The 24,499-nt window shown below is 39.6% G+C and overlaps 1 protein-coding gene across 4 annotated transcripts in view; it reads right to left on the reverse strand.

The window, feature by feature from the left end:
- Positions 1 to 24,107, reverse strand: part of LOC121597330 (protein Wnt-1-like) — a 37,009-nt gene extending 12,902 nt beyond the window's left edge. For 2 of the 4 annotated variants that reach the window (XM_041923008.1, XM_041923007.1), the window contains exons 1-2: positions 23,651 to 24,107; positions 19,587 to 20,203 (exon numbers count right to left, since the gene is read on the reverse strand). The gene's annotated coding sequence lies outside the window, so the exon portion shown is untranslated. Of the gene's footprint in view, positions 1 to 19,586; positions 20,204 to 23,003; positions 23,424 to 23,650 lie in introns of those variants that run through there. The other 2 variants (XM_041923009.1, XM_041923010.1) reach the window with 2 other exon arrangements.
- Positions 24,108 to 24,499: the final 392 nt, after the last annotated feature.

A 24,499-nucleotide genomic window follows, 5' to 3' on the forward strand; every position in this document is an offset into this window, starting at 1 on the left:
CAATTATGGCTGTATTATGTCATCGGGATACCGATTTTACTTCTGTTAAGATAATTATTGGGTAAAACTTTGCAATTCCACGTATTTTCTTGCAGCCTAAAATGTGTACAACACGAGAATATTTCTTCTTTATCTTGACTCAGTGTTTATCGAGTGTTTAATAGTAAAAAAATTCGATTGAATCTCAATGTACCTAATGATGGACATTTATGCCAAAGGTAATTTTTTGACATTTATTCAACTCAAATTAAGCAATAGAAAGTTCACTGGAGGTAGATTAGTAAGTGAACACCATTCAATAAGTAAAATTAATGGTTTCAATTCTTCGTTTTCTATCACTGGTTGTATTGATTGCCGCGCTCCACTAAACGCACAATTGATGGGGCTAATTCTTCTCAAATTTAGCTTTCTTATTCTACTGCTAGTACCGTATCAGTTCACACTTCATATCTCCTGACAACCCTCCATATCACATGGAAGCAATACCGAAGCCAGCTTCTGTTTCAACGCGATACGAAGAGGAGCAAAAATCAGGATGGTGTGTTTGAATTGGTTTAAATGAAGAATCGTAGCCATTGTTCTACTATCTTTAAGATACTTCTTGCCAAGGCTTGCCGTAACTATCCATCAGGGAAGATCAAAAGCACACTTGGCAGCAGGACGATACGAGCGGCGTCCAGATTACAATTTTTTTTTTGTATAAAAGTCATTCAACACTTATTTTGACAAAATTGATTAGATTTAACACACTTTAATGGTAAATAATGCTTAAGATTTTAGATTTTATAATGCTATGTGTTTTAGAACAGAAATTCAGTTTTGACTCATTAGAGTATCCCTCTCCATGGAAATCTCAGGTAAAAGTCACAATAAACATACTCAAAAACTGAAGATAGATCGTAGTTATTATTCTTCTGTGGCTTATTTAATACACTCTACAAAATATATAAAGATGAGCATTATAATATCAGGACAAAGATGACTAAAGATGTGCTACGAAATCATATTAAAATATATTTGAGGCCTGTTAGAAGACAGAAACTAACTATGGGGCCCTTTCCGTTGTAAGTTCGTTGGCTGAAATTTCAGCCTGTCAGCTGTTTGGATTGTATAGCAGTTTTCGAGCAGCTATCAAAATGGGTATACAGGTGAGCTTATCCCAAGGTGTATGAATTTAGAAGGCTGATTTTTATTGCTTCTGCTTCTGAATGAAGATTTTAAAAGTGTTTTGTGTATTCGTCAAGCCTCAAGAAAGCTTGTTTGAACAAAAGTTTTCACCCATCCTGTCAAAAAGTGATATTCAAATTTGGTTTTAAAAAACATGTTATGAGACCACCTGTACTACATACACTTTGATTCTAGATTCCACCACATGAATTTTTCAATGCACCTTGGGGTAAATGTAAACAACACCGTGTTTTCGAGCAGGTACTCGAATCTAATTCTGGCTTTGAGGCTAGAATAATCTAGACTGAAAATTGCAGGCTAGTTTTTTGTGTGGTTTTGTATGGAGTGTTTACATGATTTCAGCCTCCAACTGTCAAACTTCATACAAAAAACTGATTAGAATCGTGAAGGGCCCCTATTTGAGAAAAAAAGCTTTTAGCGTTCTAGAGTAGGAGAAAGTAAATCGTTGGAAAAAGTCAATCAGTAGCAAGTCAATCTTTTTTATCTCCCATTTAGCTGTCGTTTATTGTGCTCATTATTTTACAAATGAATTAAAAAAAAATCGATGCAAAATAAACATAACAAATAAAATTAATTCATGTATTTGTCAACGAGTTGTCTATAAAATTAGTCTATAAATTAAAATTAAACTTTTATTTGTTTGTTTTTTTTTCAACCGATAACCCAGAAATAATAAGTAGATATCGTATAAGAATACGTATACGTAGAATACGTAGAATATATCGTCGTATAAGAATACAAAAAGAGGGAAATATTAGTAATAAAAAACACAATAAAATACGTTGAAGGTATGGTGAAAAAGAAAACAAAAAGTATTCAAAGCAAAATACAGTAGAACGTCGATTATCGGGGCAGCTCGGGCCCTGACGGCTGCCAGTAAATAAATCTAAACGGCTAACAGTACAAGAAATGAAAAATTCATATAAAAATAATAAAATTCACAAGTTTTACTAACACTTCTGTTTGAATTTCTGTATATATTTATTTGAATTAAATTTATTATGGCATGAATTATGGGATTATGGTAACGGGATTAGAAACAGACAGCACTTGACGGCTAGAATATAAACAAGGAAATAGATGAGGATTGAATGAACTATGTAATGAATTATAGCATGTACAACTGAACTCAAACGGACAAGTGAACACACATTAGCAAAGTGAAAGTTCAACCGTCTACACGTTATTTGTATATTCCTCAAAATATCACAAGTTTTCCTCTCATTTCACACCCGGTGTAATTTTCTACAACTTCATCAATTCATTAATGAATAGTAAAATATTTTTTTCCATATATATAGGTTTAACAACTCTTCATGCACAAAAATGAAGCTCAAAAATATCACTAAACACTAGATAGCTGCACAAAATTAATGTTTACCAACTTGATTGTCGCCACAAATCGTTTGCCACGATTGAACAGCTGGCTCAAATTTATGCGCACCGCGCAGTTGAGTCGCCCGCCGGTTAAACCGTCCCCAAATAATCGACATTTTACTGTAAAACCACATAAAAATGGAAACATTCACAAACCAGTTCATGCAGAAAACCATGCAGTTTAATTACTCCTGCCGAGTAAGCTGTAATATTAAAATATTTATGACAGAAGCCGTACAGAAAACTGATTGAACCTCGTTGAACATGATTTCCACCATTAGCGTCGGTGGCAGTCTATACCGTACCATTTATCATACGCGTTCATAAGCGCACCGCACCGCATGGAAATGGCATCCACCTGCTACGTCGCACCCATCGCCATATTGTCTCATTAATCCGTGCGTCGCATCAAATGGACCGTTATTATCATGCATATTTTTATGTTGCTCTGTTCCTGAAATGTGTGGGAGGTTTTGGTTGTTGTTACTGCATGACAGGACTTAACAGGACACCCGTTCGGTAATAATTGCCCCCCCCCCCCCACCCTGTTGTTGTTACTCGCTTCATAAGTGCAATCGCAAATCCCCGGCCCGGACCACACATCGGCCAAGCACACACACGACGCCAAACATTGCGCGTGTGCCGAGTCGGCTGCGTGCGCCAAAACGCAGTTTCTTGCCTAATGGTGGGCCACTCGCCTCTCCGTTGCAACGCAATAATGAGCTAATTTGTGGCTTATTTATAAGCAATGTTGCATAAATTACCATCGACAGCATCATCATCATCATCATCATCGCCGTCATCATTGGCATCATCATGGGGTTGTCATCATCACTGCAGCTTAAGCTGGATAAAACGCACGCATTTATACCTACGAGGCAGCATCGCTTCGCTCCGATTGGCGGTTGGCAAAAATGGAAGTCCGACATGGGAATGGATGCACCACATTTTGCCACAAACAAACCGAACAAGGGTTTTCAATCTCAACAAAGCAAAAAGCTGGGGTGGTGGGAGGAACGCATTAAGCGCTGAGCTGGAGCCATGAGCGGCTCTCGCATGGAATGGCTCGTCGTGTGGCCTTTCCGTTAATTAAGCGCCGTAATGAATGTTAATTAATTTTAAATAATTTCTATACGCAGCAAAGTGATTAAATAATTACAGCGCAAAAGGGGAGAAGGTCATCCTCATGGGGTGAAAATGTTGGTGTCCCAGGATGACTGTGCTTGCGGCCCTGGGAAGGCGCAAAGACGTGGGCAAGCGCACTGGGGTACGCGCTGTAGGTAATGATTTGATGGCTTCAATCAACTGGTTAAAGTTGAACGAGCATTTAGAGGTTCTGTTTTTTTTTTTTTTTGGTTTGTTGTACTAGACACATTTGCAACTGCAACCGATCGCCATACGCTGATACGCTGTGCGCCACAAACCAAACCCCCGCGACTGGACCTCACGTTTCCGACAGCCTTTTTGTTTATGTTTACGGTTATACAAAATCATAAAAATATTTCTCCATTACGACCCGCTGGTTTGCTCTTGCCAGTGCGTACGTTGCTCGTTTCTAGCGGGTGTTTTTTTTTTTTTTGTTTGGTTTTGCTTTGCTGCCACTCAACGCCACCGTTCACAACGGCTGCTTAACGAGGAGCTGTGAAATGTGATAACTCTTTCTTTCGGTGTTCGGTCCGTGGTATGGTGTGTGGATCGAGTTTTTATTCCCTACCACCGGCAGGAATGGGGCAAACCAGGGGTTGGGGAAATGGAACGGTGAGGGGGGTTTAATGTTTAATTTTAGCAAGGACTCTTAGTGAGTACGTTGCCAATCAGCGAACGCGCAAATCGAAATCGAGCAATGGTAGCTGAAAGTGCATTGCAATAGGCATTTGTTTCATTTGGACACGCCTTCTCCACGTCTTATGTTCACACAGGAGTATGAGGTTGATTGTTGTGGAGAGTGTCATTTGTGCAAAAAAAAAAAGTTAAATTAATAGGAAAGAGGGAATTGCAGCACAGATTTTAACATGTTGCTCCTATAAAAATGAAATTGTTTTAAAGATGCTTGTAAGTCCCTTAGGTCCTTTTGATAAATATACATGTCTACTCACAAAAAAAGTTAACAGTATCTGCTTAGTCCCAAATGTACAGGTTTAAAAGGTAAATAATCATAGTTTCTTAAAATCGTTGATTATGTTTCAACAGATATTTATTAATTCAACACATATTTTGGTCACAATGGTTTGTTCAGCCAAGAGAAATTTAAAGGGTAGAGTAAACGTACCTATAGTGGTGGTATTGCACTATAATCCGCTTCAAACGATAATTTAAGAGTAATTAAGTTATTTATATTAGTGTGAAATGTTATCTGATCTTTTATACAGAAGTTAAAAGTAAAATGGAGCCATTCCGTAACATAGTGTCAGAAAAATCGATTATTTTGTGAAATATGTGAACATTTGTCGAAAATCCTTAGGATTTCATTACGAAATTCAAATTTTTATTAACGCTGTAAATGACCTCACATTAACGCAATTATATTTCTTTTTTCGCATTTTCAAGTTTTTTTTACCATAGGTTTACCGTTATAGATACTCAAACTAGGCATGTTCCTATAGTGGTAATAGTCATAAAATAAGTAAAAATAGGACATTTTCGATTTTCTTATCATCTTAATCATCATTATCAAAAAAAAAAAAAATGGCCAAAATTCGCATATATTCGCTGAGTGAAAAATCAATTTGGAATCAAGCAAACCCTTGCCCGCGTGTGTAGACTACAGTCGTTATACAGTACTTAAGTTAGTATTTTAGTCACTGAAACGGATAATTTTTTTACGATTAAATTACGCAAGAAATCAATATTATGGCAATAGTTCTAGCTATTCGTATGAAAGGAATAGCTTAAAAACTATTTAACATTTATATTATACACAGTTTTTGAGGCACCTTTGTTTACCACCACTATAGGAACACAATACGACGATTGGTACAACGAAGTAGACACAAAAATACTTATTTTATTCGTAAATTTGTAGTGTTTGATGCTATAAATGGTTGTGATTGCGAAGATAAAACATACTCCAATTGCTATGTGTTAAAATAGTCATTAATTTACTTAGACACTTAAATTCTTTTACAGCACATTTGTTCCACTCCAAATTGGTACCACTATTGGTACATTTGCCATAATTATTTTTTGTTGTAAACATTTTGCTTTTGATATTGTTTTGAACATTCATATTTAACGCAGAAAAGCATCTAATAGTGTAATAAAATATATGTTTTACCCAGACCTAGTTACCTCACTTGTATCCTATTGTCATGTTGAAACAATTGTATTGATTTATGAAGTTCCTTGTAAAGGCTCAAATTAGTAATTAATGTTTTTAATTTCCGTCAGTCTAACGCGAATAAAATTAACTAAAATAAGAAAATAGGCTTCTGATTTTTACATACAATTTACCATTAAATGACATAAATAAATCAAACCGTAGTTAAATACCCCTCCAAGGAATAAATTATCCTGTTTAACTTACCAACAGTTTTATTGACTTCTTCACAAGTTTACAAATTCAAATTTACTAACTAATTTTTCCTATTTGTTGCATTAAGCTGTTCTTGTTGTATGCATCTTGTAATGCGTTGGAAAATATACGTTATATTTAACATGATTTTGACAATTTCTTATTAACAACACCCATAAAAATGTACATGTTCAAGCAGATATAAACTATTCGCTGTATTTATTATTATTTTTATTTCTTTTTTGTATATCTTTAGAATGGTCGCCTCACATATATGTGTTTTTTCTGTGTCTTTATTTAATTGGAGTTTCGCTTTGCAGCACAATCTTACTTTGTTGCATTGCCTGCAACTGCACGGAGAATATTCCTGTCATGTTTCAATTTATGGCACGGAATACCCATTTCAAGACATACATCTTAATTTACCTTGATGGCACCTGCGGTTCGCTAAATATATTCTACCCCCCTTGCGAGCGTGGCCCCTCACGCTCACAGGCCCACAAAAACCCAAGACCAAGAATCGCATAAATTTCATACAAAACTGTGCCACCGCGCGATGACATTTCGCCAAAGCCTGAACCTGTCCGGATGCGGCCGCAAAGCGCAGCTAATTAGGTCCCGGTGGTCCAAACGCCCCACCACCAAGTCCACCAGGTGGGGTAGTGGGTGGGAGGGGGTTGTGTGCGTCTGGTAGTGTGATCGCGTGTGCGGTCAAGAATCGAACGCGCATCGAACGGGTTGATTTTTGTTGCTTGTGAAATCGATCGGAAACCAATTTCTTATGCGCTTCCTCTCGCTCTTGCTCTCTTTCGCTCGGCTGTCGGTCTCCAATCAACCTTGGGGGACACAACCTTAAACCGGGAATGGGTGGAGAAAAAGGCAAGCAACAGTTGCTTTTTTTCTTCAATTTTTGAAATCCAACCGTAGATCCTCTAAACGTCTGCACACCGGCGATCGTTAACACAAATTATCACGGCAATATTGCTCCCGGATATGGAAGCAGTTTGGCTGCCACTTTTTCTCCCTACACTCCCGCCCTCCTCGCTTCTCTCGGCTTACCTGCTTGGTACGAATGCCGCAAGATCCTGCCCGAAACCGACGCACCGCTTCAGCGTTACAGTTAGATCAAAGGAAAGACACCGAATCGAAAGCTAAAGCTAAAACCTGATTCTCTTCGGTTTCCATCGTTTCTGCGCAAAGGGTGGAAAGGACGTGGGAACGGACGGATGGAAAGCAACAAGAACTGGAGCAACCAGAATAATAATTCCTATGCAGGTAGGGTGGTCTTGGTACGACTTAAGGTACGGTTAAACTCCCGCGAGAGATGCGGCGGTTGAGTGCAAAAATAGACACGAAAAAACGTACGGGCGTAGTGCGTAGTTTTTCGTTGAAATCAGATTGACAGGCTACATTTGAGAGTGGTAAAAGGGGGTATGAAAGGGACTGGTACTTTTCGTTTGCTTTGGGGAGAAAGAATCAGACCAGAAAAGATCTTTCAAAATGAAAGGAGAATTGTGAAATATCGGGCTTAAGAAACGTATTGATGGTTTCGATGCAATTTATTCTCTTTCAACTGATTAATTAGGTCAAATGCCAGATGATTGTATATTAATTTTGTTACAGGGTTTTCCGGTTGATTGCGTGCAAAAAATGATTTCACATCACTCTGATACTTCATTTTCATGATTATAATTTTTAATTTCTTCGGCATGATTTTCAATAACTCGCCTGTCAACGGGTGATGAGATCCGGCTTCAAACAAACCCCGCTGAAAACCGATGGCAGCAGCCCGTTGAAGTGTTGATAAATCATGCTGAAGAAATTAAACATTTTTAGGATGAAAATGAAATGTCAGATCGATGTGGAATAACATTTTTCTCACGGCGAATAGCAATGTTTACATTCGAACCTGACTTGGAAACCCCTGTTATAAAGGGTACGGTATGTTTCAGCTATTTGCTTCACAAAACCAAATACGTGTGATAAGCATTTGATAAATAAGAGTAAGTATCCGAAATTATTATTTTATTTATATTTTTTGCTATGTAATGTTTTTTTAATTTTATACTTTTGTTTGTTTTTATGTTTTTTTTATGTTCCTAATAGAAAAAGGTATTTTATGTTTTTCTTATATATTAGGGTGTGATAAAAAACGTCACGTTCCCTCCTTCACTCATACAACTAAAAACTATCAGAAGATAAAAGTTAAAATGTGCAAATTAATGGACAATTGAACAAGGAAGCAAATAAGAAATGACAAATTTGATACAATTAGAATATCCCTATTAGAATATATTTCCTATACAACTAAAATATATTTATAAAAACAAGATCATAAAAGATGAACAAAATAAGACATGAACAAATTTGATACAATTAGAATATCCAAATTAGAATATATTTCCTATACCATTGAAATATAATTAAAAAAACAAGATCATAAAAGATGGACACTGAATGAACATTTAACAGTCAAATGGAAAGAATGGACCAAGTAAAAGTAGTTTTAAACAATACAAATTAAATGGTAATGCAAGTAAATGCAAGATGAAAATGCGAGAGAAAAATACATACACAAAATACACAAAAAATAATATAATAAAACATATGAAAATAATAAAAATGTACAATGAAAAAAAATAAACGAACAAATTTTTAATTCGAAATTACACACAAAAAAAGCACAAAAAAGGTGTAAATATGTCAGCATGAGTAATATCAAGATAAAGCTGCGATTTCATTCAACAAAACACAAAGCAAGTGCCATATAAAATAATAAAATGAAATGAATAAATGGTACTTTCCGGTTGAAAATGAACCATAATGGAAACGCAATTTGATAAAAAAGTGTTACAAGTAATCAAGTTGCACAAATCATTTCCACTAAGACGAAACAAAGCCGATTTCACTACACTATCAATAAACACACTGCACTTTCCACTCGCCCAAGCAAATGGGCAAATTGCACTTTTTAAATCATTCACCATCCTCAATTCCACCATCATCACCGCCGCCACCACCAAGTCGGCTAGATTAAGGTTTGCGAAAGCCCAACTCCCATTCACCCATCGGCACCACCGATCGGCGCTGTGTGTTGGCCGTCCGTCAAGTGGCCGTCCACCGCAAGACGAAGAGTAATGATGCGCACACTTGACGGGTTGCGCGTTGAAAAGTGCACCGTTTGGCAGTATTATCGTGTCCGTGCAAAGGGCCTTTGAAGGGTTCCGCAAATGAGCATCGAAAAATCGTTTGGCCGCTTTCGCGTGCAGCTTTTCAGCGGTCATGCCGTTCCCGTTGTTCCTGTCTTTTTAGTCGTTTTTCTTGCCATCGAACAAGGGCTCAAGTGCGGTCAAATCGGGTGTGCATATTCATGAGCCGGGGTTGGCTCGAATGCAGTCTCCGAGTCGGCCGAGAGGGTACTAGAGATGGGCGCTGTAGTAAAGCCGACACACGCTAGACTTTGGTGACGATGACATCGATACATTTGCCCCCAGGGTCCCCAGGGGGCGGTTGTAGGAAGATGAGCGAATTCCACCCCATATGCCACCAAGCAAGCTGGTCGAGAAGTAGCTAGCAAGCAGGGGGAGGGTTGAAAATATATTCATCGACCAAGAGCTAATTAGTGCCGTCGTGAATGCTTGGTGATGGTGGTCGCATGTCGTGTCTAGGTCCTGCAGCCGTACCCTGATGCGCCTGATGCACTTGTCCGATTAAGTCGCGTTCCCATCATGGTGGCTCTATGCTGGCGCTTTATCTCGCTCTCTCTCTCTCTCTATCGGTCGTGGGTTCAGCCTGGAGCACTTGTTGCCACCGGGATGGTACATGATCTTGTACTGTGCAAATCTTTCCATCTTTGTTTCTTTTAGTTGAGTTGGCAGTTTTTTTTAGTATAATTGTTTACTCAATTGGCTTGCAACGTGGGGCGCTATCTACTAAGGTTTACTTTGTAGTCAATAAATCATGAGAATGAAAGCTGTATTGCAACTACTTGGTATCAACATAAAACAGGTATGATTTAGTTATTGTTAATCAAACTAGAATTTCCAACAAACGCGAGTTTTGTTGCGTTTGCTTAATAATTTGTCAAAAGTTGTTGTGTAATTGTAGATCTTAATAGATCTGTTTATAACTCATCCTCCACCTTGGCTTATCCCATATTTATCTTTATCTTATCTCCTTTCTCTCTTTATTATTATGTTTTTACCTCATACATTTTGTTATCTGCGTTATCTCTATTATATGTTATCTTTCTGTACAGGTTGTTTTCACTCTTTTTATATTGTTACATTTAAAGTCTAGTTTTGTTTGCCTTTCCCATTATGTTTTTTTTTATTGATTTATTGCTGTATATTAGTGTGTTTCTCTCAAAGTCTAGTTTTGAGTTTTTTTTTCTGATATTGTTTCATATATTTTTTTTATTGAAACAACTTAAAAAAATATTTGTGAAACTACCAGCTAGGTCGTTCGTACAAAAAATAGAAAAATAAAAAATAAATAAATAAAATTCAAAGAAAAAATTATTTATTGGTTATTTGATTGGTTAGAATTTTTCAATCGCCTGATAACAAACAGATCATTCCTAAATACTGTGTACCGTAACTGAAAAGAAACATTGTATTCTAGAAGATGTTAATTTTCAGGCAACTCCCTTATTTAGTACTGATTTTACGTCTACAGTTTTTGATTCTAATGATTCGCTTTTGAGAATGATCAACTCATATAGCTCAGATAACAGCATCGTCGATCCTAGCTTAAGTGGAAATTTACTAAGGCAACCGTTGCCTCTCTTTTTTATTTATTAATTTATTGTTATGATCAGCTCTTATTTATTTGTTAATGAGTTGATTTTTTGTATTAGTTAAGAAAATAGAAAGAATTATGTTATGAAGACCAGCGTGGCTAGATGACTTTGTTAAATAATTAAATATATAAAATATATAAAATAAAATAAAATAAATTATCCAAAAACTTCACTATATTTTTTTATTAATTATGGTTCCAATAGTTTTTAATTCTTATTTTGACTACTTATTTGACAGCACATCTGCATATCAGATACTGAACTGGAAATGCAGTATTTGTCTTTTAAACGTTCGTTGAAATTGTGGTTTGAGTCTCCTAACATGTGTTTGAATATTATCGATATCATTCACTCATCTTTCAACTTTAAAAATTGGTGAATTTTTTTTACCCAATTTTTAACCATTTTCATATCAAACCAGTAATACAGCTTTTTTCTTCATAACCACCAAAGAACATTACACAAACTTATTTCCTTCCACGAAAACCAAAAAGCAATCCAACGCTACTTGCGCTTGATTGCGGATATGATTATTAGGGGGGGAAAAACTTTTTCAACACACAACCAATTTGCTTCCGCACCAGCAGCAAACTTCCTAAGCCGATCTAATCTGCAGATTGATTAAGCTAAGTGCAGCGTCGCAATCGTCGCGACACTGCTCGCCCCTTTCTATTTCCTAGCATCAATACCATAACTAATAACACTTTTTTCCACCCGATTATGCTCCGATGTCGTTACCAGGGCTTCAATCCATTCAAACATCCTTAAGCTCCTTATGCGCGCGTGTGTGTTTGTATGTGTGTCTACATCCACCCACCCCATTTATTTAATATTTGGGGCAAAGCAGAAAGATTCGAAGCAAAGGGGGGGAGATACCCCCTTAGCGCTGGGTGTTTGGATAATTTTTACTTACGACCGGTCCGAAGGCAAAGCACGCACGCAAGAAACAAAAACCGACAACGGGCAGGGGGGAGGTGAAAATTCGGGCCGCTGCCGCACTGGACCGGCGGCTCATTTTCCAGCCAGCACCAGCAACCGGCAGCGCGTCAGGCGGCGGTAGTAACAGCCGCACCACCGCACATATGGAAACTTTGCCGAACAAACCAGACGTCGTAAAAATAAAACTCGAAACAAACAAAACTTTCGGTCATAATTTAGGCCCACCCAAGTACGGACCAGCGCGCCTCCAGCGCGCTCAACTCACTGCAACCGGCGTTCGGTTTTTTGGGCGCGATGGAATGAAATGACGCGGAGGGAGGGCAATATGAAAGAAATGAAAGGAAAAAAACGCAGGCAACAGTCAGTGAGTTTTGGAAATAAACTTCTACACATTTTCCCGATAAGTCTTGGTGTGCTACGCGCATTTGACGCGTTTCATCGAAGCATCGACAGCTCGAGGGTGAGTTTCTTTGCGTAGAATGGGAGGAGGCTGGAGCAAATGATGCTTCACATGGATAAATGAGTTGGGTGTTGTGTAGGATTTTGTACGATGCAGAAATCAATAATACCTCTATGGGATCGAATCGGATGAAAAAGTGGAGGTTTTGTTTGAGTTTAAGATCTCTCTCTCTGCCTCTCTCGCTCTCTGCTCATATAATTTCCAATTCCCTGTTTAAAGGCTGTAATATCCATAAAGCGCAAACTCTTCGCCAAGCAAACTAATAAACGTCTAATGGCATAATATCGGAAGGGTCTTTTTTGTTGTTGCCTGATTGTAAAATAGCAACAGCAACGTCCGAACGATTACTGCACCGCCGTAAATGATATTACTGGCTGGCTGTTGCACGCACATAAAATACGTGTTATGCCCCCCCCCCCATCCCACGCCACCCCTTGTGCGATAATTAGTTTTTGTTAACAACCTGTGCTTCCTGCTTAAATTCGTCATTAAAACGCCGACCGACCGACGTACGCCAGCGTGTGTTAATGCGCCCCGAATGTTGCGGACGACACCAAGCGCAATTTATGTGTGTGTGTTTGCGCGCGGTTTTGCGTTTAACATTGATCCCCCGGTGACTGCCGGGCTGATGATACCGACGATATAATGACAATCATAATGCCGAGAGCGATCCGATTCAACCCTTGAAAACATTCATTACGCGGGCATACTCGCGGGGCAGACTAGAGACACGGATGATTGTGGTGTAATGAACATGCTAATTTGCATCTGGCCGGCTGACCGCCAAACAAGCCAAACAGCTCAGGTTCATCTCTGTTTAGCGGAGTTTAGCGGCCCTCCCTGCAAGGGGAACTGGGGGTGGCTGGGGCAACAGCGACGACGACGCAAACGGTGAGTGAGTGCAGACCATTTTCTGCTGACCGTGAGAAACACATCAAACTGTCTGGTGTTTCTTCCTGCGCGCTGGAGGCAGTAGGCGTTGGCATCAGTGGAAGAAGCAGGATCTTCCTCCGTTGGGCGTATGGGATGAAATGGGAGGAAGGAGCACAGTGGGATAGTAAGTCGATGGTGAAGATGAATCCAGGAGAGTATTAGTTTAGAGTGATTTAAAAATCGATTTACTTTATTAATGTGTTGAGTACACAATTGCTGCTTACAATCCTTCCTTTGGCTAGGAAAAGCCTTTATAAGTAAGTTTGAAAACTATTACTGGTGTTAATCATTGAAAGAGACAACGTTGAATAAGCTTAATTATGCACTAGAATGCAGAAAATTCTGAATGAGAACAATTTCAAAACTTTGGAAAAAAAATCATGATATCATGAAATCATGATCATGTTGAGCTTTTTCGGCTTTGATGTCTGTTGTCTTTTAAATATGCTGAAAGTAGAGCGTTTGACAATAACCAAAATTCGTGTATTTACAAAAACAAAATCAAAATATTGTTGATTAACACATTTTTCGATTATCTGATCGACCATTCATAATTGATTATGTTCAAAAGTAATCAGCCAGCAGCCTTCCGCTCACTATCTTGCTCACTAATGTGTGGAGCTCACTATTATGAATAACATTGATACATTCTAAGCCGTCTTACTAAAAATTACATAAATAAAATAAAATAAATAAAATAAATAAATTCATACATTCTATACAGCATAAAGAAAAAGAATGTAACCCAGATAATTGTCACTCTAATGAAGGGATTTAATTCCCTCCAATCTAGTGTTCGAAGAAGACCTAATTATAGTGTTATCAAAAAATTAATAATAATTTTAAATAAAATAAACCTTTTGCCTTGCACATTATGCGTTTTGCTCTCTTATCGGAGTGTCGTTTATTTTGCTTTAAATGTCAATTTCAATGTCTAATTTAACCTTTTTTATCTTGAAATATCTTTGCTATTTCAACGTTTTCATCTTTACAGAGGTTTTCAGGGGGTTGTCAAAACCTTGGGACATTTTCTTGACTCTTTCTTGCCGGAAATGAACTCTATTTGTTGGAAAATTGGCTCTATATGACTCTTTATGGGCAGTCTCATTGGAATTCCTGTTAGTTTTGTCCAAAAAGGGCACTATAGAGTCCGAGTGCCAGTACTGAAAGTTAATTTCATATAAAAGTCAAGAAAGTGTTCCAAAATTATGAGAACTCCTTATAAACCCCGCATTTAATAAAATATTATTTTTTTCCATAAAATTTGTCATTTTACTTTCCGAGATAAAGTTCCACTTTTTTTTTAATATCCGAATGAGAAGTATTTCATCAAATACCTCGATAGTAGTTTTGTATAAAACATAAATATGATGCAGTAATTTCGAATGATTTTATGTTTCGGTGTAATTATACAATATGTTTTACATTTTTGGCACGGTGTTGCTTCTTGCAACTCGATAAAACAGATGTATTTTTTTTCGACTGGGACATAAAACCATTTCTCGTGCCTATTCTATAGTTATTACATCAATCGTTAAGGCCGGGCTACATTGACCGTACTCCGTAGTGTAATTTTGATTTTCACTATCGCATCTGGCGGAAGCTGGTGAAAGCTTTTTTTGGTCGTCGAGGGAATGGTCATGCCGGATCTCAAATTTAAGTTGTTTTTTCATCATGTTTTGATGCAAAAATGGCTGAAATACTTGCACAACATATTAATCTATCAATTGCATAGCTTTTCCAGACCAGTTTAAGTAAAAAACATGGAAAAATAACATATTTTCTGAAGCGGCTACAAATTGTTTGGCAAAATGCTTCCGACAGCCGCCGCCAGATGCGCTAGTGAAAATCGAAATTACACTACGGAGTACGATCCATGTAGCCCGACCTTTAAGTTTCTCACTAAAACAATTTTTTAATTAAAATATCTAGTTCCTTTATATTATATGTATGTACGATAACCAATAAATTTGGAGAAAAGCAAAATTATTTGAGTTGTACACACTACCTAATGCATTTGAGCTTTGATAAGCATGCATTTGATATTGTATATTCAATCAAATAAAGAACATACACTTCTGAACTCTAGTATCTCTTGAGTACTCTGCTTGTACACGACATGAAGATAGGTAACAGAAGAAGTTAAACTGTTGATGCGTATTTATCATAAAAATTCTGACTAGTTATATTTTAAACCAGATCGGTATATCCTTTTTGGTCACTTAATTACATCTTCACAGCACACTGTGCCTCCCAACAGTCGGATTGACGATGAAAGCATAATCCGTACGTCTTCCGTACTCGCCATAAACTACCTGCGCAAGCAAACTGGAGGGATGCACATCGGAGTGGTGACCGGCCGTTATCCACTTTGTTACCTTCATTAAACAGCCGGGCAACTCATCCGACGCCGAAACCCCTTTTCTGGCCGATCAATTAAGATCTCTCCCCATTCTGTTCCCGGGCTGTGTTGTGCTCGAGTCAACTCGAGTTTTGTCGCAACCCTGGATCCCTGGATGAGTCGTCTTCCCGTGCTAATTCCTCCCTTCTTCTTCCATCTCCCATGGGAAGTATCTGCTGTTTGCGTGCCAGACTCCCGGCTGCCCTTCTATCTATCCATCCACACGGTGTACACACACACATAAACCGACCGATTGCGCCGTAAAACGTAGCTTTGTGGCTTAATTTACTGTAAATAAATGTGGTAATTAATATTTTTACAGCATAAAACCGCTCACTCTCGTCTCGGGGCAGTAATGCGCCGGTGACGCGCTGGGTGCGGGTTTTCTCCCGGTCCCCCCCTCCCTCCGCACGGTATCGTGGTTTCCGTTTTCGTTGTTGCCGTTGGGTTTCGGGGGGGGGGGGGGATGGAGGTTGCAAAAACTGTTCACGTGAGTGGTGCGGTGACGCAGGGAGGTGACCAAACAAACCCGCCGCAGGAGCACGAGTTTTGGTCGATGAGTTTTGGGATTTATGGTAATTAAATACATGCAGTGATGCATGAAAAATTACGCCATTCCGGAGCAAAGCGGGGTAAACGCTCCGGGCGGGTACAATGTGCTCGTGCACAGGACGACCTGCGCCCGGTTGCGCCCGTGTGCGTACGATGCCGGCCGATTGCGTTTTATGGAAAGTGGCGGTGCTTGAGAAATGAGGGTTTCTTGCCGAACTGTTTCACCTGTGCGGTGCCATCGGTAAGGGAATCTTTTGATGAGTCACACGTCGTTTGTCCTTTCGCTATCGATCGGGGTTGTTTCTGTGCCATTTGCGGATTAACGCAAATTTGCTGCGAGTGCACATTAGTATTAGAAGAAAATGGTGTGTGGCTGGGAGGGAGGTTTCCGTAACATTTTGATGGCTCATAGAAGTGTACATTTAATGTTATCAATTACAGTTTGCGAGTGAGGTCGAACGTTATTGTTATGAATCTGTGGGCCGTACATTCCGAATTTAAAAGTATAATGTGTGTACATGTTTAGAATTGTGTTCGTTTGTGTTTTGATACGATATAGGATTTTTCATGTAATTTATTGCATCTTTTTATTATAGAAAGCGTTTAAAACATTTATCTCAAGACTTATTAATTTAATATATAAAAAAATTAAACGTATTTTGTATACCAGTGGTTAATGTATAGCAGTAATTGTATACCAGTGGTTAATGTATAGCAGTGGTTAATAGCAGTGTAGATGGTAGACATATAGCAGAGAAAAGTAGACTAAAAAATCGAAACAGTTTTCGAGACATCAAAAACTAACTCAAATGTAAGCGAAACGTTCATACTTGCCAATAAATAAGACAAGTTAATGCACTGTTAACAGAATTATTCTGACAAGATGTATTTCAACAACCCACCTGTCACAAATAATGGCAACTGTTGAAAAAAATCTTGTAAATTTTGAATAATGCTGTTCATTGTGAAAACTGTGCCGGAAAACAGTCAAAGATCTTTGAATCTTTGAATACAGCTCCATCACATGGTGCCCTTACAGTGATAACGCAATAAGAAGATTTCAGGCTATAAAACAAAAGAATTAATATGGTGCAAATGGTCCCATGAGCACGTTTAATGACGAGGAAATTTAACGAACAAATAACGCAGAATTATTTAACTTATACCTGTGCGCGACAACATTTAGAAACATATTAAGAAATTAGTACTAAAACAGGCACTCGTTAAACCTTCGCGGCGGACGGGTAATTTGGCAATAAACAACAATAAACAACTTCCAATTGCATGTACTATCTTCCCTTTGGCTGTATGCACAATGTTAAGAGTGCAATCTTAACCGTATGTATGCCGTTTGTTTTGAGGATATTAGGATGTGTTTTGTTTGAATACGTAGTATGTAATAAGATAAAAGATAATATTAAAAAAATCAGACACTACAATTTTAGGTAGAATAATTGTTCTACAGCGTTTAAGATGAATTTTATAGAATTTCATACTTTATGTTCATGGCCTTGTTTCAAAAGCGCAGGAAAAAATATGTGTACCTTAGAACATGTTTTACGTTTGCTTCAAATTAAATGTTACCACAGTTAATACGTTTTACAGTTTAAGCAACTGCATGGCTTCGGCAGTGTATTGTGTTTTAAATATGAAGAGAATGATGAAAATAACATAAATTAATATAAGTTAATAATGAAAAAATGCTGTACCCCTACCCCGCAATTATTATGATTTATAATGAACCGATGAACGTTGATTTGATCATGTTGATCGTTTGTTCGTTAGAATGAACTCTACTCGGAATGCTCAACATTTGCTTCTAGGTTCACACGACAGAGCTGTTTTATTTGTTGTTACCGGATACTTAAGACCCTGCCTAAAGGCCGGGGGACATTGTCCGTACTCGCTAGTGTAATTTCCATTTTCACTAGTGCATCTGGCGGCGGCTGACCGAAGCATTTTGCCGAACAATTTGGAACCGCTTCAGAAAATATGTTATTTTTCCATGTTTTTTACTTAAAAAGGACAAGAAACGTTGTGTACAGATTGCATCCATTTTCGCATCAATAAACGGCAAAAAAAACTACTTAAATTTGAGATCCGGAATGACCATTCCTTCGATGACCAAGGCTAGGCTTACCAGATACGTTAGTGAAAATCGAAATTGCACCAGCGCGTACGGACAATGCACTCCGGCCTTTACGCCAAATAGAAGAAGAAGCATTGATTCATACCTGAGCAAACGGGGCTTACAGTTAGTCTTTTTTCGGGGTTTTTTCCAGAAACAATCATTTGTTATTATTTGACAACGACATTATTTGAAACAAAATAACCATATTATGTACAGTATAAACTGTAAATTACGGATATTTCCTTAAACTTTGTATCAAACAGATTCTTCCTGTTTGACATTTCCTTCTTCCAATTTTTTGATAAATATGATTCAAAAGAGTTTGCATACTTGCACCTTTTGCTAGAACTAATCGAGCAAGACTGCCTCGACGCCCTGAAAGTTGTTCTCTCAAGCCAATTCATCATTCGATACGTAAACAGTCTTAACAATCGAATGAAAAAAGCTTCTATCCATCTTCTTAAAAGCCCCCGGGCTCTTAAACGATCACAATTAATAGGTAATAAGTCTTGGTTTGACGAAAAAAAAGAAGCCCAAATTGAAACCGAAAACTAATTAAATCCTACTGCACCGGTAGGATCGCTCTACACCCTCAGGTCCAGGCTCGGTGGACCCTTCGAAGCCGCGCGACGAGGTAAGCGCGACACACATTAGAAAGGCAAGATAAACACAAACGCTACGCGTCACCGCAAACCGGAGAGCCAGAGCTGCAGCAGCAGGCGCAGCAGGCGCAGAGTGATTGGAACGGCGAACAGTGGACGACCGAAATAAAAAAAAAAACCACGCGCGCGACACGAAACGTGCATTACGCGACTACACAAGGGAACATAATGCCAGTGTAAATAGCCTGCTTTGGGCTGTAAGGGAACGGGGGATCCCGATGGGTACAGGGCGTCACAAAACGGAGGGAAGATTGGGTTAGATTTCCGGACGGTACCGCTCCGCCGGAGCAAAGGCACCTGGTAGTTGTAAAAGGAAGGGTAAGCAACACAAACGGGCGATCTATCCGTTGCGATCGCAGCAGAGTCAGCAGCAACAAAATAAAGGCACAATGACGAGAAGGAAACCTTTTTTCTCAGGTCCCGGTGCGAAGATGCAACATTCCTTGGGGGCGCGTTCTTGTCCCCGTGAAGAAACGTCCCAGCAGTTGCCTACCGGTGGGAAGAGCCCTTTTTGATTGCCCTTTCTGGCCTGATCACACCGAACAGGCTGTGTGTACTGCCTCTAGGCTAAACGGGGTACCGAGATAGTAACGGGGAAAATTTAAATGCCATTAATTAACACAATCCTTACCTGCACGTAGTGCTGCGGTTGTACGGGCTACGCGTCTGTTGAAGGTTGTTGGTTCAGGCGTCAGGGCTTCTGCTAGGTTTGATCTTCACCTTTTTACCGTACACACACACACACACGCACACACGCACAAACACTGTATGTGCCTTGATCAAGCAGTCAGTGTGCTGCTTCTGCTCCTTTTTTCACCCTTCAACAACTCAGCCAGGCACACAGAACGGCCAGCGGACACACACACACAAATACACACTCACTATAAATATTATCTTCTGGCACGGTTTTTAATGATGTCGTTTTCTGTTGCTTTATCTTTCCAATTCTTAAACAACCTTTACCCGGCACTAATACACACACACAGGCACATTCACCTCGCACACGATAAGATATCCCTTTTTTTCCTTCTTCACAGCAACATTAAAACGATCACTTTACACCGATCGAGACACACTCACAAACTGGCTCACAAACACCGAAACGCTTTACTTCAAATTATGCCACATCATAAAACTTTAGACGACCCTTTTGCACGATCGTGTATGCACGTGTGTGTGTATGTCTACAGCGTAACTGCCTGTCTGCGGCTCTAATAAATCGATCACTGCACGATCACTTTTTTTCGCCTGATCCATTAAAAAGAGAAAAGCGGAGTGTAAGACGGAGGAGAAGAACAAAACAGAAACTCTCGGCTGGTGAGCAGAGTCGCGACGACTGAGTCTGGTTTTCGTCCCTAGTGTTTTGGACCCTTATGTGTGTTTCGGACTTCTCCGGCAAAACCCTCACGGCAAGGACAGACGGACCGATGTTGGCCCCCGGGGGAAGTAATAAATGACACCATCGATTACCATGTGAAGGTGTCTTAATCGCTGTTAATCGTTTGCTGGTCCCGTTCTCTGCATTCTCTCTCTCTCTCTCTCTCTCTCTCTCTCTCTCTCTCTCGCGTGCATTCTTCCATTTTCCCACACCCATCATCACACAGGGCTAATAGTCCAGCGATCGATTTCGATCGCTAAACCGGGCAGGAAAAGAAGGGAAAAAGCAGGCAACGTTTTAATGTAACGATAATTGTGCAAATTAATCAGTGTACAACGCGTGTGACGATAACGCGCCCGCTTGGTGGTTGTGGAGCAGAACAAATTTAGCTTAATTATTGTGCTAGCGATACGCATGGAAATTATTAAATTAATATTCAACGCAAGAAAGGGGTAAACGAGTAACAGCCTGGGGAGCTTGAAATCAGCTTGAAGTGCGATGGATTCATGTAGCCGACGCGCAAAGGCCGTGGTTAAAAGCGTTTGCAGTTAATAGATTGCAAATGTTATTACTGTACTGCAGTCGATAAGGGAGTGGCTAGTGATAAGGCATACATCTAGTAATTGTTGATGTTTTTTTTTTTAAATTATGAATACTTTGGAGATTAAAAAACAGGTTACTCAGGGGGAAAAATGCTTTCCATGAAATGTTATTTTATCTTTATATTTGCTTCACTATGCCATGCCTTAATTACAATAAGCTTTTCTTTTCATGTAGAAGTTATTCTAGAAGAGCTATTCTAGAAGAGCTATTCTAGAAGTTATTCTCAGCAGTATCAATAATAAAGCATAAAAAAGCGCTTAGTTTGGATAAAATCAGAGATGGGTTTTTTTTATGAAGCTCCCAATACGAAACTGTATCGAATATGGACAAGCCGAAAGTAGTGAAAAATTGTATGAATAAGCATTTTAAGGAGTATTTTTATATTTATTTTTTACAGAAACTACTGTTGAGTAACTTAATATTGTTAAAGAGTCGATAATATTATCTTGAACAAGCGGTTGGGTTCAATTAATTATTTTTTTTCTTTTTCTAATTGAGCACAGCATTTAAAAGGAAAAACTCCCGACTACTTCTGGATCGTTGCATCGAGCTCTTGGAGGTTCGTAATTTGTATTCGTCTTGGTACTGTTGTGATTACGAGGATGTAACGTAACTTAGTAATGTTTTTAATAATTAAATTTAATCAAAAAGTAATTTATTTAATAAATAATTTAATTTAATTTCATACGTCCATCGATCGTATTTTTTCTTCAGAATTGATTAAATTTTAGGAATCGTTGGTTAATGTTGCATATAAAAAGAATATAAAAAAAGAAGTTTCTTTTAAATACTGCTATTAAGATATATACTGAACGCGAACAAATGTTCAGAAATTCGAAAAAAGATGTCAACGAGCCCACGTTCACATTTATTAGGAAATAGGGTATTTTGATTAAGATTTTAAAACGGACTGTATATAAATCAGACAAGATAAACGCATTGAACCTTCATTCATGAGATAATTAACGTTTAAAGTTTCGTACAATTGTGCATGGTATTTTTTAAACATTTTTTTTTAGCTAAAATCTGATTGTATTTTTTTCTTCCGGTAAAGTTTCACGCTAAATGCAGTGATACTTTTTGGAGGAAATAGAAAATATTCTAAGCTCAATTTATTGCTTCTTAAAAAAATGATTATCTAACCAACCAGTCAAGAAAAGAAAATCGCAAAAACTAAGTTCCATTACGACCAATCAAAATAAGCTCACAAATTTGCCCACACCGTCCAAGCGTTGTTCCACGACCAGTGGAACGAAACGCAGCTATCAAAACGGTCCATTAGTATCGTTGCATATTTTTTTAATAACACGCTCCGTTACCCACCAACTCCACCACGACCACCTTTCCCACAATCACCATCACAAATGATTTGCAGCGTACGATGAAAAGGTTAACGATATACGAATGGAAACCAAAATATAAAAAAGCCCCCGTTCAGCAGTGTGTGCAATATTGGTCACAAATTTAGATCACGCCGGATCAAGCCACAACCACCTCCGGTTGTGTGTGTCAGCGCGCGAATCAGCGTAGCGAATTGGGCACGATTTATCTTTTTCACACCTTCCTTGCACTACATCCAACATCCCTAATTCGAAGCTGGTGGCGGCCGGTGTAAGTAGCTGCTGGGACAAAAGGCCAACGTGGGTGTGGGTGAGTGGGTCCAGCCCATTATCGGAATGGAGCGACAAAAAAAAGGGGGGAAACATAAATGAAATAAAGAAAAGAAGCTTAAAAGTCGAAAGTCCCACGCCACCATTAATTTCCGCCAATCCATTCGTCACACCACGGGGAGAGAGAGAGAGAGGGACCAAGACGTGTGTGTGTGTCTCTTTGGCTTTATTTTGAAGTCGACGTTTTTTTTTTTCTTGAGTTCTTTGTGTTGCCAACACAACGGCATCAAGCAACAACCACCGGGCAGTACATGTCACCGACACCCGTGGTTACGCCGCACCAGGGAAAGAAGGCCGCTGGGATAAGTTAAAAGTTCAACCACTGTACTGTTGGGTCTAATCTGTCCACCCACCTCCACCCCGCCCCCCTCCAAAGTAGGCTTACTTTCACACTCACATTAAACGAGTCCCTTTTCTTGGGGCGCAAATCCCCGATCGCAGCGAACCTGGCCGGCGAAAATGATCGCGAAATTACTTTGCTGCCGCAAGGGGCCACGGTGCACGCAGACCCTTCACCCCCGAGGGGTGAAGGAGGCCGAGCTGATGAAAGAATTTGAAAAGCAAAAAACACAAAAAAAAAGACAAAAACACAACTGTCGACAGCAGCCTTCCCAGGCCTGCTCCTTTCTATCTTTCGTAGTCTTCGATGGCGATCGGAGGGGGCTTTATGCTGTTGCCGATGCCGGCGGATTACTTGGTCGCGCGAGACGCGAAACCGTACGGCGCGTCGTTACAACTTAATCGTGCACAAAACTGTGCGGAAGAAATGTGTTGCACAGTTGGAGGAGAGTGAGTGAGTGTGTTTATTTGAACCCAACAACGCACCACACAAAGGCAGCAAAACGTACGCGGAGTTATGTACCGAAAACCGCACACTTTGTGAAGAAAGATCAAGTTGGCGGTGTTTTTTTTTTTTGTTGGTTTTTTGGGTGTTTTGTTTTTTTTTTCACTGTGTTGCAGTGGCACAATTAAACAACAATCGCTGCACTTCAAATACCAAAGAAACACTACACATATATATTCACTGTTAAGGATTGTTTTTACCTTCTTTGACCACTTAACACTTTTTTTATGTTTTTTTTTGTTGTTGCCAAAAATCCTTTTAACCGTTTGCAAATCTTCCGACAAACACTTTGCTCCAACTGATGTGTTGAATTTAATCTTTTGTGCACCACTAGCCACGGAGTTTCTGTTTTATTTTTTACTGGGAACAGAGCGCACGCTGCCAACAAACCGTAACCACGTCCAACCGATTCGACAGCCAGTGGAAAACAAACCCCGACCGTCGGGTTCTGTGCGCGCGGTTTCCGTTTCCCGAGCGGGCACGTTTTGGGTAGCGCGCGTTCGCGTTCCAGAACGAACCCTCGGTCGGTTCGGTCGGTCGGTCGGTTCGGTCGGTTCGGCGTTTCTGGTTACGCGCGCTGGAGATGCTGCTCGAGCGCGGCATCCTTTTGCCGAGCTGGGGGATGCTGCTGCTGCTGCCCCTGCGCTGTTGTGCCTGTGCCAGAGCGAGAGCAAACGCTGTACGCTGTTACGCGCAGGTGCCTACGACCGAGGGCGCGCGTTGCCTAGGGGACGATGCTGAAGCGAAAACGGGAAAGGGTGCTACTATGCTAAAGTGGAAGAATTGAGAGAGAGAGACAGAGAGAGAGAGAGATGGTCCTCTCTGGGGGGATGCGTTTTTACACCGCCCCCCCCCCTCCATTCCCATTACTTCAGCCGCCAGCAACCCCCAAACGCTCGAAGGGAGGGTTGCATACTGCAGCCGAGCCGGGCAAATAAAAGGGGAGCAAAACCGTTCGTATTTTCCCCTTTTTGTGCGTGGCCACTTTCCTCCACCTCCAGTTGTGATTTTCTTTCTCAGTTCTACATACACGGAGCAGCAGCAGCATC

This window comes from Anopheles merus, chromosome 3R (genome assembly GCF_017562075.2).
Source record: "Anopheles merus strain MAF chromosome 3R, AmerM5.1, whole genome shotgun sequence".
Lineage (NCBI taxonomy): Eukaryota > Metazoa > Arthropoda > Insecta > Diptera > Culicidae > Anopheles > Anopheles merus.